Source organism: Eptesicus fuscus, chromosome 17, assembly GCF_027574615.1.
Source record: "Eptesicus fuscus isolate TK198812 chromosome 17, DD_ASM_mEF_20220401, whole genome shotgun sequence".
In the NCBI taxonomy this organism is placed as follows: domain Eukaryota; kingdom Metazoa; phylum Chordata; class Mammalia; order Chiroptera; family Vespertilionidae; genus Eptesicus; species Eptesicus fuscus.
The window spans coordinates 17,352,579-17,369,810 of NC_072489.1; the positions used below are offsets into that span (position 1 = coordinate 17,352,579).

At 40.6% G+C, this 17,232-nt stretch overlaps 1 protein-coding gene across 3 annotated transcripts in view; it reads left to right on the plus strand.

Moving 5' to 3' along the window:
• The first annotated feature begins 5,588 nt into the window (after positions 1–5,588).
• The window catches only part of MICU1 (mitochondrial calcium uptake 1), a 181,929-nt gene continuing 170,285 nt past the window's right edge, over positions 5,589–17,232 (plus strand). The window contains exon 1 of one of the 3 annotated variants that reach the window (XM_028151351.2): positions 5,589–5,730. The gene's annotated coding sequence lies outside the window, so the exon portion shown is untranslated. Of the gene's footprint in view, positions 5,731–5,989; positions 6,095–17,232 lie in introns of those variants that run through there. The other 2 variants (XM_028151360.2, XM_054728692.1) reach the window with 2 other exon arrangements.

The following is a 17,232-nucleotide window of genomic DNA, read 5'->3' on the forward strand; positions in this document are numbered from 1 at the left end:
TTGCAAAAAAAGTTCTTGCAATTGGGTTTAGGAAATTTTTTTGCCTTTTGTAAATCCAGTTGCTTTCCTTCTTATTGATAGCATATAATAAACTCAACTCATAAAAGATAACTAAGAACTGACTAATAATAATAGTGGAAATAAAATATATTAAAAGGTTCTTAATGAATATTCTAGACCAATTTGGAATGAAGTCTGAGAGAGAGAAATTGGAGGGCCGTTAAAACACATACACACAATTTTAAATTATAAAAGAGTTGCAAGACAAGGATAGAGAACTCCTGAATATCATTTATTCAAGTTCACCAATTTTTAGCATTTTGCTGCTAAAAATTGCTTTATCATGCTCTCTCTCTCTCTCTCTCAATATTTTTATTTGTTTTTTATTTGAATCATTTGAGAATTGATTGCATTCATCATGTCCCTTTACCTCTTCATACATTAGGTTATATGTACTGAGAAAAAAGATATCCCTTTATTTTTTTTATTTTTTATCTCATCATTCTCTAGGTAGAACGTTCCCTAAACTTCTCTCTTTTTTTATTTATTGATTTTTAAAGAGAAGAGAGAGAGAGAAAGAGAGAGAGAGAAGGAGAGAGAGAAAGAGAGATCAATTTGTTGTTCCACTTATTTATACACTCACTGGTTGATTCTTGTATGTGCCCTGACGAGTCAAACCCACAACCTTGGCATATGGGACAAAGCTCTAACCTACTGACCTACCCAGCCATGGAAAAGATATTCCTTTATATAATCATCACACAGTTATCAAATGTGGGGGCTATTTTATCTAATCTACAGTCCATATTCTAATTTTGTCAATTGTTCCAACAAATCTCTTACAGTTTCCCCCTCCCTGAAACAAGTTACAGTTTATAATCATGTATCAACTGTATTTTTCAAGTCTTTTTAGTCCCTTTTAATATGGAACTTCCTCAGCAGCCCCCCCCCCCCCCCCCTCCTTTTTTTGGTCTTTCATGATAGTTAATAGAATGTTCTCAATGTGGGTTTGGTTGATATTTCTTCATGATTAGATTCAAGTGATGTTAGGTCATCTTGTATCTTCCTACCCTAGTCCTGAAATCAGCTGTTTCTCCAATAACCTCAGATTCCTTTTATGGTGAAAAGTATTTAGAAATCAAGATCTGGGCAGGGAGTTTTCTTTTGTTTTTTTTAATTTGTCTTTATTGCTGAAAGTATTACAGATGTCCTCTTTTTTCAAAACCACCATTGATCCCCTCCACCCTGCACTCTCCCCACTCCCCAGGCCTTCACTGCACTATTGTCTGTGTCCGTTGGTTATGCATATAAATTCTTTGGTTAATCTCTTCCCACCACATCTCTCCCACTTTCCCTCTGAAATTCATCAATCTGTTCCATGCATCCAAGATCTGGGCAGGGAATCTTTAATTTTGAAGGTGCTTCCAACACAAAATCAAGAGAAATATACACCAACTAGTAGCCCTGCACACGAATCTGTGCACCAGTAGCTCGCCAGTAGCTTGCTGCCGCCCTCCAGTAGCTCTCTACCCGCTGACCCGCCCTCCTGTAGTTCCCCGCCACCCCCTCCCCCCAAGCCCCCTCATAGCTTGCTGCCCTGACCCCTCCTATAGCTCTCCACCACCCGCTTGTAGCTCACTGCCCCACCCTCCTGCTGATCCATGATCCGGTCGTTATGCGGTAGGTCATTACACTTCACAGTGTAAGGACCATTTGCATATTACATCTTTATTATATAGGACTTTTAAAAATCATCATATTTATGGCTGGTTTAGCTATTTCCTTTTTCCCCCTTATGGTAAGAAGGAAGGAAATTTTAAGCTTTTTTTTTTTTTCTTATTTCCTTGAATATAATTAATAATGGCTACAATTGCCCAGCCGGCATGGCTTAGTGGTTGAGCATCAACCTATGAACTAAGAGGTCACAGTTCGATTCCTGGTCAGGGCACATGCCCAGGTTGCAGGCTCAATCCCCAGTGTGGGGTGTGCAGGAGGCAGCTGATCAATGAATCTCTCATTATTGATGTTTCTATCTCTCTCTCCCTCTCCCTTCCTCATTGAAATAAATAAAAATATATTTTAAAAGATAATGGCTACAATTATTAGCAAAGAACACCCTCTGCAATACCACTGGATCATAAGTCTCTAGGTTGCTACTCATCATATAACATATCCTCCAAAGAAATTTGTAATGGAAGACTCCATAGGTTTTGAAATACTATAACATAATCTGTGGAACCCTGAAGATAAGTGTAATGAAACACAGAGCATCTCATTGAATTCATTTTAAAGAAATTGAATCAAAGCTCTATAAAATAACACTTTTGCAGTCAAATGCTTGTTGAAAAAGATGTTTTGCTTTTTCCAGTGGTGTAATGTATTAGAAACTGCTGTGGTAACATCTTGCATTATTTTTTTAATGTGATAAAGGCAGATGAACTATAAAATGTTTGAAATACAAACGCCAGTTTCTATTTTAGCTAAATGAAATTAACTATGTACTCTTTCTCCTGATAACACAGATCTTCCAACAATGATATACCTTTGAAATACTGAAGAAGAAATAAAGAAATCATGTTTTATGTGTGATAGTACTATGGGCAAAAACCAAATCCATTTCTTTGTTCCATGTGGTTAGTATTAATCCCCAAACCCATTATTACATGGGAATCACCTAGGTCACTTTCAAAAATCCAAATGTCTGAGTACCACCCTGGTCCATTTAAACAGCTTATCTCATGGTCCAGCAATCTGTATTTTTTCCATCTCCCCAGATAATTCTGAGACATTGGATCATCAAACTAATTTGGGAATTATTGAACATGGCATAAAATACATTTATACCTGAGTGTAAGTCTCTTTACATATATAAGTTGCTCAAGGGCAGGAACTGTGCTTATAAATTTTTATAAGCCCAGCACCTATTATGAGCCTTGCATATAGTGAGCACTGAATACATTCATACTTATGAAAAGAATTTTTACTTCAAATTAATTGGAGTTTTAATATTAGTTTGTACAGGGGATATAAATCCACTTTAGTGTTATTATATATTCATGTGACAGGACCCACCTTGTACAGCAGCCTGAAAGACAAACATAATTGAATTGGTGGACTGATTTCTAATGCAGAATGTAGATGTGTTCAGTTATGACCCTGAATTCTGCTTACTTACTCTAAGCTCCTGAAAAAGAAAGAATACTCATATTTATAGGATTGGTCTAGTCTGTAAATTGTCATTGTCTTGTTCCACTTTCTACTAAATGTTCTATTTGATGCCAAAATGGTTAGACAAAGAATCCCATAGTAGGTAACATTTGTATGGTTTAAGGCAGTGGTTCTTAACGTGTGGTCTAAGGACTCCTGGGGGTTCCTGAAACCCTTTCTAGCGATCCATATATCAAGCCTTTTTTCCTACTAAAAATAAGCTGTTATTTGCCTTTATCACTCCCATTCTTTGCGTGTACAGTGGAATTTTCCAAGGCTATCTGATGTGTGATATTGAAAAAAATTAAGAAAAGATATAAGAATCAGCTGTTTTCTATGAATAGATATTAAAGAAATTTATAAGAATGTAAAACCATGCTGTTCTATTTTTTTAAATATAGTTATTATTCATAAAATATGTTATTTGCATTATTATTTTTTAATGACAATAAAATTTTAAAATTTTATTGAATGAAAAATGTTGTAATTTTTAATATAATAGGTATTTATATGTATGGCACACATAAACAAAAGTTGTTTGGAGTAGTCCTCAATAATTTTTTTTAACCCTCACCTGAGGATATTTTCCCATCGATTTTCAGACGGAGTGGAAGTGAAGGGGGTAAGGGGGGAGAGAAACGTGAGACTCACATTGATTGGTTGCCTGCCCCACGAGCCTTGACCAGAGCTGGGGATCGAACCTGCAACCGAGATATGTGCCCTTGACTGGGAATTGAACTCATGACCCTTCGGTCTGTGAGCTGATGCGCTAACCACCGAGCAACCCAGCCAGTGCCTCAATAATTTTTAAAGGGCTACTGAAAACAAAAAGTATGAGAAACACTGATTTATGTTTTTACATATTATTAAATAATTTGCTCAAATGGTTATTTAGTTTTATATAGACAAATATTGCCTAAAATCAGGATTGAATTGCAACAATTCTTAAAAATTGATTTTTTTCAAAACTTATATATTTATCATTTCTTTTTTCCTTGTTCTGAGAAACAGTTGACTCAACAACTACTTAAGGTTTCATAAGTCTCCAAAATGTTCCATAGTAATCTAGGACACAATTTGAAATTCCCATCATTAATAAGCATGCTGCCTGGGAAGGATACCATGCCAAGTGCCTACTAATAAATGGGGAAGGATTTCTTTAACCCATTTCTCATTTAATAGAGAACAGGCTCTAATGGAAAGACACATGAAAAAAGGTACATTTGATAGCTAAGAAGCAAGTCAGGAGAGATGTTTAACTCCTGAGGCAGGTAGATCCAGAGGACAACAGATCAAAGAATACTGCTTAAGGGTAGGGACCAGGTCTGTGTCCCAGCCACATACAGCATTTACGCATTATTGGGGTCTGAGCCTGCTTCCCCACCTGCAAATAAATAAAAACAGTCTCCATTCATAGGGTAGTTAGTTGTAAGCAAACATTGGGTTGGATGTAAAGGGCTAGCACAGTGAACACAATCATTTGTTCTATTATTGGGGAGGGACGGTCACCTGAGAAGAAATGGAGAAAACAGTTGTTTTGCTTACTTCACAATTTAATTCAGTTATAGTTCTGTTGCCTTCTTTTGTTTCCAACCTTGTATCCTTTTCTGCAGCTCTGCTTAAGAAATTCTTCAGGATTTTTTAAATTTGAAAGTTCTCTCCTATCATAATAAAAATATTTTCGTTCTGTTTCCATAGCCAGAGGATCCCTCTCCACCCTCACTTCTCATATCAACAATAGAGAAAAACATATTAGCTTAGGGCCTGGCCAGCATGACTCAGTGGTTGAGCATGGGCCTGTGACCCAGGAGTCACAGTTCTATTCTCAGTCGGGGCACATGCCTGGGGGGTGCGCAGGGACTAAGCGCTCCAATATACTAGTTTGCAAAGAGAACACTTGAAAAAACCGTACAGTAGAGGAAAGGATGAGGTTTCTAAATTGAAAAAAAGTTTCAAGGTCAGGAAATGAAATTTCTACCCGAAGCCTAAAACCTAAATGTAGTTCAAAAGGAACAATTCTCAACTCACTGTGGTCAGTTTTCTTTTTCACGGACTCCTTTTCCCTTAGTCAAACGGCACCAACGAGGTGACAGAGGACACAGTACAACTCTTAGATTTCTATAAACTCTGTGTGTGTGTGTGTGTGTGTGTGTGTGTGTGTGAGTGTGTGTGTGTGTGTGTGTCTTTCCCGCCTAAACACTGAGGGGGCGGGGCCGGGGCCGAGACAGGGGCGGGGCCAGAGAGCGGGGCGGGGCCAAGGCTGGGGCGGGGCCTGAGGGCGGGGCGGGGCCGGGCCGAGGCAGGGGCGAGGCGGGTTGTTTCCGCGTCCCCCGCCTCCCCCTCCTTCCCTCCGGGCCCCGCCCACACGCATTTCGCCACTGTCCCGACAGGCCCAGCGGCTAGGGGAGTCACCTGGAGGTGGGCGGTGGTGGAGGCTCGTCTCGGCTGCTTCTTCGTCTCTATGGTTCTCTGAGGTGGGAGGAGGATTTGACGCAGAAGCAACTGGCGCTTCAGCGTGGACGGGTGAGTGCTGAGCTCTGACGGGTGTGAGGAGACAGACGTTATTTATGGAAGGCAAAGTGGAAGGGGGTGCAAAACGGCTTTGGGGACCTGGTGTCCGGGGCCGGCCGTTTGTCTGCTCTGGGCTCAGGCGACTTCTCAGATCGGGCGGGGGTCGCCGTCTCTCCGCGAGGCGCCCGTTCGGGGGCTGGAGAGGAGTCCTTAGTCTTCCCTGCTTCGCGTCGGCCGCTTCTCTGGACTTCGCCCGTCCCCGCTCCTCCGTCCCGGGAGAAGTTCTCCGGGTGCCGAGTTCCCTCCCGGCCGCTGGGTCCACTCGGGCGCCGGCGTCCGTCTCCCCACGGGCGACCCGGAGACGCCGGTAGACTGGGTGGGTTCCCTGGTGTGTGTGGGTGTGGTTGGAAGAGGGTGGGGAGTTTACAGTTAGATCTCGGGTGGGGGGAAGTGTCAGTCATTGAAAGGAAACAAGTGGAAAGTCAGTGGGGACCCGAAGGAGCAACACCAAGTGCCGGCTTCTTGGACCGTTGAGTTTTGTTTTCTCCAGTGCCTTCCCGGTCCCGCTCTCTCCCAGGTTTCCTGCTCGCCATCCTATCCTCACCCACCGCACGGTGTTGCGAGAATGAGCCAGGTGTTAGCGACTCTGTGTGAATGTGGGCAGAGAGTTGAAAACGGACTGCTAAGCTGCTGTCTCTGTGATCTTCATGTGTAGGGTTTCTTTGCCTTCTCTTTCAGGTGCCTCACATATGTTGTAGGCATTTGAAATATTAGTTAGAATAGCCATTGTATAGCTAACGGGCTAAAGTAAAATGTTTTATTCTCCCTGTGGTACCTGGAAAGACCCATTTTCTTTCCATTATGTTATAAATAGATGTGACTATCACAGTGTTTTTGGGTGGGTTCTTGGATATATACCTTTTGTTTATGTTAAAGCATCCCTTTGGGTCATGTGTGCAAGTGACCTTACCGTGGAAGAAAGGAGTGTGCAGGTAAAGTGAAACCGTTTTGAGTTGATAGCAGTAGGAGACTTTAGATTTCATTAAAACCACATGACCAATTAGTAAAATGTCAGCATCTTAAAAGCATAGATGTTGACCAGGATGGTCCACCTGCTGTCTTACTGGTGGTGTTGGACAAGGTGATGAGCTTGTTGATTATCACCTTATCTTAAGAACTTTTAAGAACCTTCTACCTCTTGTGTGAGGGAAGGTGGCTTTGGCCTCCAGCCACTCTTCAGTGTCACCCTTCATAGGTCCCTGATTATCTCTTCCACTTAAGAACATCACTCTGGCTACCTAATTATGGCAAGAAAGTGTCATTAACACCTTCTAAGTGTCCTTAATTACTGAGCATTATAAAACACAGAGTAATACTGGCAATAAGCATAGGTTCAGGAGTGGGTTGTATGTCTTGGGAGAAAGAATTAGTTAATAAAAACTAATAAGCAAGAGTAAAAAAGTGTGTATTGCTGTCTTTATAATCTATAGAATATTTACTGTATTTAGTAAGTAGACTTTTTACATTCTCAAGGGGTTCATCTTGAGACTGACTTTCCTATGGTATCCTATATAATAAAAGGCTAATACGCAAATCCACCTAATGGCGGAATGACCAGTCGCTATGATGTGCACTGACCACCGGGGGTCAGACGCTCAATGCAGGAGCTGCCCCCTGGTGGTCAGTGTGCACCCACAGGGGGAGCACTGCTCAGCCAGAAGCGGGGCTCACCGCTGGCGAGCGCAGTGGCGGTGGCGGGAGCCTCTCCTGTCTCCATGGCAGCACTAAGGATGTCCAACTGCCAGCTTAGGCCCACTCCCAGGACATCCCCTGAGGGCTCCCAGACTTCGAGAGAGTGCAGGCCAGGCTGAGGGATCCCCTGCCAAGTGCACGAATTTTGTGCACTGGGCCTCTAGTTTAAGAATAAAACAATAGTATGTAATGTCTCCCATAATGCAATATTATGCAAAATAATTATAACTGAAAGATTTGACCCTCCAGACCTTATATTATTTAACATTATAGGACTAAAGTAATTGATAGTTATTAAACCTAATGTGGCCACTTTTAATCTTTCCTTTTACCTCTTTTATAAAAAAATTATCTTTATTGTTGCAAGTATTACAGATGTTTCCCCCCCCCCCTCGATTAGCCCCCTTCACTCTGCACCTGTCCCCCATCCTCCAGGCCTTCATCACACTATTATCTGTGTGCATGGGTTATGCATATATTCTATCAGTTCTTTGGTTAATCTCTATTCCCGCCTGCCTTCCCTCTGAGATTCATCAGTCTATTTCATGCTTCTATGGCTCTAGATGTATTTTGTTCATCAGTTTATTTTTTCATTAGATTCCACATATGAGTGAGATCATGTGATACTTGTCTTTCTCTGACTGGCCTATTTAACTTAGCATAATACTCTCCAGGTCCCTCCGTGCTGTCTGAAGGGTAAGAGATCCTTCTTTTTTATCGTTGCATAGTATTCCATGGTGTAAATGTACCACAGCTTTTTTTATCCACTCACCTACTGATGGGCACTTAGGCTGTTTCCAGATCTTAGCTATTGTAAATAACGCTGTTATGAACATAGGAGTGCATATATTTTTTTTCTGATTGGTGTTTCAGGTTTCTGATTGGTGTTTGAGGCATATAATTCTTCAAAGTGGGCTCACTAGGTCAAATGGCAGTTCCATATTTAATTTTTTGAGGAAACTCCATAGTGTTTTCCATAGTGGCTGCACCAATCTGCATTCCCACCAGCAGTATATGAGGGTTCCCTTTTTCCACACCTTCACCATCACTTGCCATTTGTTGATTTGTTGATGGTAGCCATTCTGACAGAGAGATTTGATTAGTGACTTTGAGCATTTTTTCATGTCTTAACCAGCTGTATGTCCCCTTTGGAGAAATGTCTATTTAGGTCCTTTGCCTATTTTTAATTGGATTGTCTTTCTTTTGTTAAGTTGTCTGAGTTCCTTATATATTTTGGATATTAACCCCTCATCAGATGTATCATTGGCAAATATGTTCTCCCATACAGTGGGCTCCCTTTTCATTGTTGATGGTTTCTTTTGCTGTGTGGAAGCTTTTTATTTTTATGCAGTCCCATTTGTTTATTTTTTCCTTTGTTTTCCTTTTGAGCAATTTTTACAATGGCTATAGCACTTGCTGAACATTAGCCATTTCTTCCCCATATAGAATTGTTTAATATATCCCTTTTTAAAAGAGAATCAGTTTTTAAAAAGTTTACTCACAACTTTTTCCCCCCTCAGAATAAAAATAGTTTGCTTTTGTGCCAAGAGGAAAAGTTAATTCTTTTAAAATAGATTTTCTACACACTTTGGTAAGTTATGAGAAAATTGTTAATGCTTTTAAGGTATTAAATATTGATTTCTGAGCATATATGAGAGGAAGACACATGGGCATATTTCCCATGTTCCATATTTCCTGTTATAAAAGTAATAGGTGTCTATTTTGGAAAATAGAAGTTATAGAAAATATAACATTGAAAGTCAAAAATCGTAATTTATCTTTTCCTCTGCCACAGCTAACCATTAGTTTCCTTGCATCTTTGGGAATCAGTGTGAAAAAGCAAAGAGTCTAAAGTCAGACTCTGTGGGAAAGATGGTACTAACAGCACTAGCCTTACTTCCTCTAACCTTAGAAACCCCAGAAGAGAAAGAACTTTCCTTTTTCTACTGTATGGGAGGGAGTCTCATTGGCTTGACTTGGGTCATTGTCCATCCTAGAGGCAATCTCTGTAGCTAGAGTGATAGAATGCTTTGTGTGGCCAGGATTGGCTCTTGTTCCTACCCTAGAGTGGGTTGTAGGGGGTATACAGTTTCAAACCACATGAATTAAGGGTAGGAGGCATATAATTGCTAAAGGAAAATTGAGGTGTTATTTCCCAGAGATGGGAGAGTTGCTGGAAAGGCAAAAATAACACATGTTATGTATTTGTTTTTTAATTAAGAGAACTTGCTTTCCTTTCCCAGTATAAATTAAATTATATTTTACAGTGTATATGTTGATTCCCCCCACCCTTTTTAAAAATATATTTTTATTGATTTCAGAGAGGGAGGGAGAGGGAGAGAGAGATAGAAACATCAATGATGAGAGAGAATCACTGATCGGCTGCCTCCTGCACACCCCCCACTGGGGATCGAGCTTACAACCTGGGCATGTGCCCTTGACTGGAATCGAACCTGGGACCCTTCAATCTGCAGGCCGACGCTCTATTCACTGAGCCAAATCAGCAGGGCTCCCCTCCCCCCCTTTTTTAAATCCTTACCCAAGGATATGTTTTTATTGATTTTTAGAAAGAGGAAGGGAAGATGAACATTAATGTGAGAGAGAAACATAGATCAGTTGTCTCCTGTGTGTGCCCCGACTGGGGATCAAACCCTCCTCCAGCTGACTGAGCCACATGGCCAGGATGATTTTTTCGTTTTTAATATCTGTTATTTTATTAATTTATAGAACTTAAACTCTTCAAGTGCCTGAGTTGGGTGCTCAATCCCCAGTGTGAGGCATGGTGATAGATGATTCTCTCATCATTGATGTTTCTGTCTCTATCTCCCGCTCCCTTTCTCTCTGAAATCAATAAAAACATATTTAAAAAATAAACAAGTACGCCCTAACCGGTTTGGCTCAGTGAATAGAGTGTCGGCCTGCGGACTCAAGGGTCAGGTTTGATTCCAGTCAAGGGTATGTAACTTGGTTGCGGGCACATACCCAGTAGGGAGTGTGTAGGAGGCAGCTGATCGATGTTTCTCTCTCATCGATGTTTCTAACTCTCTATCCCTCTCTTCCTCTCTGTAAAAAATCAATAAAATATATTAAAAAATAAATAAACAAGTAAACTCTTCAAGTGCATGTATTTTTACTCTTACTGTATCCTTAACTCTGGAGGATTCAAATTTTCTAACTTTAATATTATGCTTATTTGGCAGTTTGTTAAAATTGATTTTTGATAAATATTTTTACTACAGTGGATTAATTTGATTAACAAACTACAACTTATAAATAGTAAATTAACATGTTCTAAGTATTTAAGTATATGTAGGTAATATGGTTAGATACTTGATTCTCTTCAATTATTTCATGTGTTTATTTGTTTTAAATATATTTTCACTTATTTCAAAGAGGAAGGAAGAGGGAGAGAGAGATAGAAACATCAATGATGAAAGAGAATCATTGACCGGCTGCCTCCTGCACACTCGCTACTGGGGATCAAGCCCACAACCTGGGCATGTGCCCTTGACCAGAATCGAACCTGGGACTCTTCAGTCTACAGGCTGACGCTCTATACACTGAGCCAAACTGGCTGGGGCCGTGGTCGACAAACTGTGGCTCGCGAGCCACATGTGGCTCTTAGGCCCCTTGAGTGTGGCTCTTACACAAAATACCACGGCCTGGGCGAGTCTATTTTGAAGAAGTGGTGTTAGAAGAAGTTTAAGTTTAAAAAATTTGGCTCTCAAAAGAAATTTCAATCGTTGTACTGTTGATATTTGGCTCTGTTGACTAATGAGTTTGCCTACCACTGGGCTAGGGCAATTATTTCATGTTTTAAAAAGTGTAGAAACCACTTCACTTGTGTATTATATGAAAAATATATCACTATAATTGTCACTAATTGCTGTCACTGGGTATTAACTTTAAAACTGTAGTTAAGCCCTGGCCGGGTGGCTGGGTTGGTTGTATCATTGTCCTTTTGGTTCCAGTCAGGATACATACCCAGATTGTATGTTGGATCTCTGTGGTCAGGGCATGTGCGGGAGGCAACCAATTGATATTTCTCTGCCACATTTCTCTCTCTCTCAAATCAATTTTTTAAAAAAAACTGTAGTTAACATTAATGTCTGGTTTTGTATCTTTATGTATTATTCTGATGATTCATTGTATTTTTAGAGAAAATATAATTGAAGCAACATTGTTTACTCCACTGTCTTGTCTTTGTTGGAAAGAAATGTTAACAGTTCATTTCAATGAACATTGGAACTTTAATTGTTAACATTGGTGGCACATGCTTTAGTTTAGACAGATCTGTATTCTAAAACCCAACTCCATCATTTCTGGGTGTTGTGAAAATTACTTAATTTCTCTGAATTTGAGTTTACTCCATTTGCAAAATTGAAATGATAATACCTATCTTTGGGGTTTTTGCGAGGATTAACTTAATGTATGCCAAGTGTCTTGGATATAGTAGGTTCTCATTAAATATCCTAATATATAAAAACCCTGGGTTGTAACGACCAGTAATGACCAAGGCTCGACCAACCGGAAGTCAGTCCTGCAGTCAGCGCTTACTGCTTCCACTGCAGGTGTGGTGCTCCAGCACTGACTGCTGAGGAGCTGTGAATCAGGGTCAGAGAGAGGCCTGAAGAGAGAAGCAGGGACTGATCCATTGCCTCTGTGGCAGCTTTTGATTAGCACTTGCCTCTCTCTCTCCCAGTCTGGCCAGCAGCTGCGCCTCTATTTCTCTCCAGGCCTCCACCGGGGCTTCTGATCAGCCCCGACTTTCTGATCAGGCCCCATTGATAGGCCCAGAGACGCTGACTGGCATAGAAACCGACCAATCAGAACCAAATTGGCCGGCAGAGGAGGGCAGTTGGGGGCGAGATCAGGCCAGCAGAGGAGGGCAGTGGGGGCGAGATCAGGCAGGCAGGCAGAGGCAGTTAGGGGTAATCAGGCAGGCAGGCAGAGGGGTTAGGGGCAATCAGGCAGGCAGGCTGAGGCAGTTAGGGGTGATAAGGCAGGCAAGCAGGTGAGCAGTTAGGAGCCAGCAGTCCCAGATTGTGAGAGGGATGTCCGACTGCCGGGATGTCACTGGCTCTTGGATTTCCAAGGAGGTGCTAATTTAGCCTCTGCCTGAGGCCACCCAGCAGGAGCTATGGAGAGATCTGCAGATTCCTCTTCTTTGTTTGGGTTTTGGAGGTGCCCAGATGAGTCCCAACTGTGAAGCAATGCAAGCTGCTGTGGGGCCTTTGTCCTTATTTTGGATGTTCTGGGTCTCTCTGACCCAGCTGCAGTTTGTTAGGTAAGTTTAGAATTCAAAGGACCAGGCCATTCATATGCAAAAGCCTCTTCGCTTAGCTTGAATGGGGCAGAGTCTCAGGGTGGAGCAAACAGCAATGGCTTCCCGTCAGCCCTGCCCTAATAGGCCCCTGAGTCTCAGTGTCCCTTGGTAATCGCTGCAAGCACCTCTGAGAGAAAGCCGCCCTTGAGTTCTGCCAGCTGCCAGACAGTCCAATTTCTCCCCATATGAGTCTGGGTCCCCAGAGCCTCACCCAGAACTGGAGTTCAGAGCAGTCAGGAGCTTTTGTCTCCCTCCTGCTTGAAAAAGCCAGCCGCGTACTCAGTTGGCAGCCCTCTCCGCGCGTGCACGCCTCTGTACCTCTGCCTTCCGCAGCTCCTGTGAGTCTCAGTGTGCTTTTCTCTTTCCTTCTAGTTGTAGAATTTCCACTCAGCCAGTCTTCCTGTGGTTCTGGATGATGTCCATTTTGTCTTTTAGTTATAGTTTTGAAATTTTTGTGCAAGGCAGCAGTTTAGGTGTTTACCTATGCCGCCATCTTGGTTTCTCCAACTATATTGTTCTTCATTCAGTCTGTCTTGATATTGGCAGGTGTTACATTACATATTGCATATCTATATAATAAAGAGCTAATATGCAAATTGACCATCCCTCCAACACACAAGATGGCCACCCCCATGTGGTCAAAGATGGCTGCTACAAAATGGCCGGCAGGGGAGGGCAGTTGTGGGTGATCAGGCCAGCAGGGGAGGGCAGTTGTGAGGGACCAGACCTGCAGGGGAGGGCAGTTGGGGGAGACCAGGCCTGCAGGGGAGGGCAGTTGGAGGTGACCAGGCCTGTAGGGGAAGGCAGTTAGGGGTGACCAGGCTGGCAGGGGAGAGCAGTTTGGGGCAAGTGAGCCAGCAGGGGAGCAGTTAGGCGTGGATCAGGCTGGCAGGGGAGTGGTTCGGGGGTGATCAGGCTGGCAGGCAGAAGTGGTTAGGGGCAATTAGGCAGGCAGGCAGGTGAGCGGTTGGAAGTCAGCAGTCCTGGATTGTGAGAGGGATGTCTGACTGCCCGTTTAGGCCCGATCCCACCGAGGGACCCCAGATTGGAGAGGGTGCAGGCTGGTCTGAGGGACACCCCCCCCCCATGCATGAATTTCATGCACTGGGCCTCTAGTATAGCAATAAACTAGAAAACTTTGTTTAAACAAAATATTTATTAGTGTACTGCCAAAGTATTTGCAGATTGCCTAATTTAAGTACGGTAACTTTCATGCTAAGGGAATGTATTGAGAGGATTTTACACAAACTCTGAGCTCAGTATAGTTTAGTATTAAGTGGAAGATACACTATACGAGGATAACTAGGTGTTGGACATCTCAGGAATTCAGATTAGAATTTATGGTGACTTTTGGTAATAGAAATTATAAAAATGGATTTGTTTTTATTTTGAAGGATAAGTTCAGTGTTGAACTCCTGTGAAGAAGTAATGCTTTGAGAATATGATATGTTAGATACCTGCAGGTGGAAGAGAGAACAGTTTAGAATGTTTCTTGAAAAACAAAAAAAAAAGCAACTGTGTAATTGAAAAACTTGTGAGAAGTGATTGACATTAAATACAATTAATGATCTGGCATTGGGAAATTAAATATTGCTGCATTAGGATGAGAGGTGTTTTAGCCTTGTTTATGAGAAAAGAAACAACTAGAAATGGGTTAATCTTTATTTCCCCAAACTAAGAGTAATCAGGTTTTTGTTTGTTTGTTTTTTCAAATTGTAAACATTTTATGCCAACTTCAAGGTGGGTTTTACTGATTATGAGAAAATTGAAACTTTAGTATAATCTTTGAAAAATAGATCCTCATCATTCATGTTAGCTACACAAATAATAGTTGCATTTTTCTTCAAAGTGATTTAATGGTGGTTATTAAACTTAAAATGCCTACCCTAATAGCATTGCTTATTCAGACTTAAACAGTTACTTGATGTCTATTTCTAATCCCCAAGTTTTCAAGTATAATTTAAGTTTTGCTTTTTAAAGTTTGTTTCTTGAGTATTGGAATTAAATCAGCAAGCTATTTTTTTTCCTTTAAAAAATAAACATTATTTTGATTGTCTACTATCCAATTAGGATTAAGTGAGCATTTTATACCATAGCATAGAGAGGGCTTTAGAATTTAAGCTGTAATACATCTTTCTAATGTAGCTCTTATGTCTCTACCTTCCCTTCCTATTCCTTCCCCCATGTTCTAGTCACAGTGAACTACTTTTTGCTCTCCCTACAAGCCATGTCTTTTTGTGTCTTTATGCCTTTCATAGGCTGTTTGTTGTACTTTGAAAGCCTCTCCACCATCCTGACATCCTCCAAGTGGTGAGATACTATTTATCTTTAAACTAGGTTAATGAGTTCTCCAATTCATAAAACTTCCCTCCACTTGATAGTGGTTATTTTCCTTTGTGGTCCCCATAATAATTATTTTTACCTTTAAAAACTATTCTTTTTCTTTTGTGGAGCAATTGTATGTATTTTCTATGAGACTGGGTGTTTCTTGATGCCAGGAACTGAGTCTTATTCACCATCATATCCTGAACATCTGTCACACAGACAAGCTTAGTACATGTTTGGTGAACAAATGCGTAAATAAGATATTTCATCTGCTTTAAAAATCAGAGTAGAAACAGGATATAATCCAGTAGATTAAGATTGCATTCTGTAACCTTTATCAATCTGAGACATTCATATAACTTACTTGGACACATCTAGAAAATTCCATCTACACATCCTACCACACATCAATAAACATGTTTTATCTGTACGAAAGCACTGGAGAGAGAGAGGAAAATCATATTTCATCCCTCAAGGAGCTCATAGTCTAATGGTGGGAACAGACCAATGAATTGGTTATTACAATTAAATTTATGCTAAGTAAAATTTTAAATTAAGTTTATCAGTTTCACTAGACATATTCTAGGTGCTCAGTAACCACATATGGCTAGTGGTCACTGTATTGAACAGTGCAGATATAAAACCTTCTGTCATTATAGCACATTCTACTTGACAGAAGTGTTGTAGAACATTATAAATAGACGAGTCTATATTCTCTAGTTTCACATGATACTAGAGAATTTCAACCACATTCCTTTCTTGTTAAAATAAAACTTGCTTTTAGATTTGGAAATTATCAAGTAGATTATATTGCAATTCAAATAAAGTAGCATTGCTAATTTTTTCAGGTCTTTGATTTGTAATAGCATTTAAATTAAGTGGTTTTAGAATTTGATTTTCAACTTTAGTATTGATATCATCTAACTTTCCATCCTAATAATTCTCGAGATGGTAATGAAACATAATGGTTAGAGCAATAACTTTGGGATTGTAGAAATTTTCCTCTGCCATCTGCAGGCTATGACCTCTGGCAGATTTCTTAGAAGCATTGAGCTTTGGTGTCCTTCTCAGTTTTATTGGAGTAATAATAATACTTACCTCAAGGATCATTGATGATAAAAAAAGATAATGGATATCAGGCACTTGGCATAGTACCCCTCACAGATTAGTGTTCATTAAATGCTAGTATTAAAGGGAACTCGAACAACCAGTTGTATAAATGAAAAAACACTTTTTAGAGAGTTGGGGAGATTGGAATATGGACTGCATATTAGATCATATTAAGAAATATTATTAAATTTGTTTAGTGTAACAGTGACATGATTATGCAGAAAGAAAGTCCAGATTTTTAGTGACATACTAAATACTAAAATATATAGCTGTGAAATGATTTGATGTCTGAGGGTTGCTTTAAAATAATTCACAAAGAGAAAGAGGAATAAAAGGGAGGCCAAGGCAGCTGGAGTTTTCAATGCAGAATCCTCGACATTAGAGAGCTGAAAGGAGGGAGAACTCCTGAGATCTGCAAAGGCTTCCCCTCAAATATTCACATCTGATCATCGATGTGAGGAAACTACCCAAGGCTAGAAAAGTAACCAGTTGAAAAGATAAGAGATAACTATACTCAGAGTTCTTGTAGAGGCAGGAATAGTGTTTTTTTCCAATCAACCGGAGTAGAAATGTCTTAACAGGTCATCATGTAGATGTCGAGTCTTCAGAAGGGTTTTCTTTAGTAGTGCCATAAATTAACCTTAAACTATATGCTGCTCTGGCACAGCCTGAAAAGCTTAAAAGCAAGACCTGAAAGTGTCAAACTGTTTCCAGGTTACTGAATTGTGTCCTAGAACTAAGCTCAAGAATAGTTACAGGAATACAAAAGCATTCAGCACTCAACAAAGTAAAATTCACAGTGTCTGGCATCCCATCAGAAATTACTAGACATGCAAAGGAGCTGTAAAATATGATCCATAATCATGAGGAAAAAAATCAATAAAAACTGAAACAGAATAGAATTAGTAGAAAGATATGTTAAAACATTTTTATAGCCCTCTGGTTTGGCTCAGTGGGTAGAGTGTTGGCCTGAGGACTGAAGGGTCCCAGGTTCAATTCCG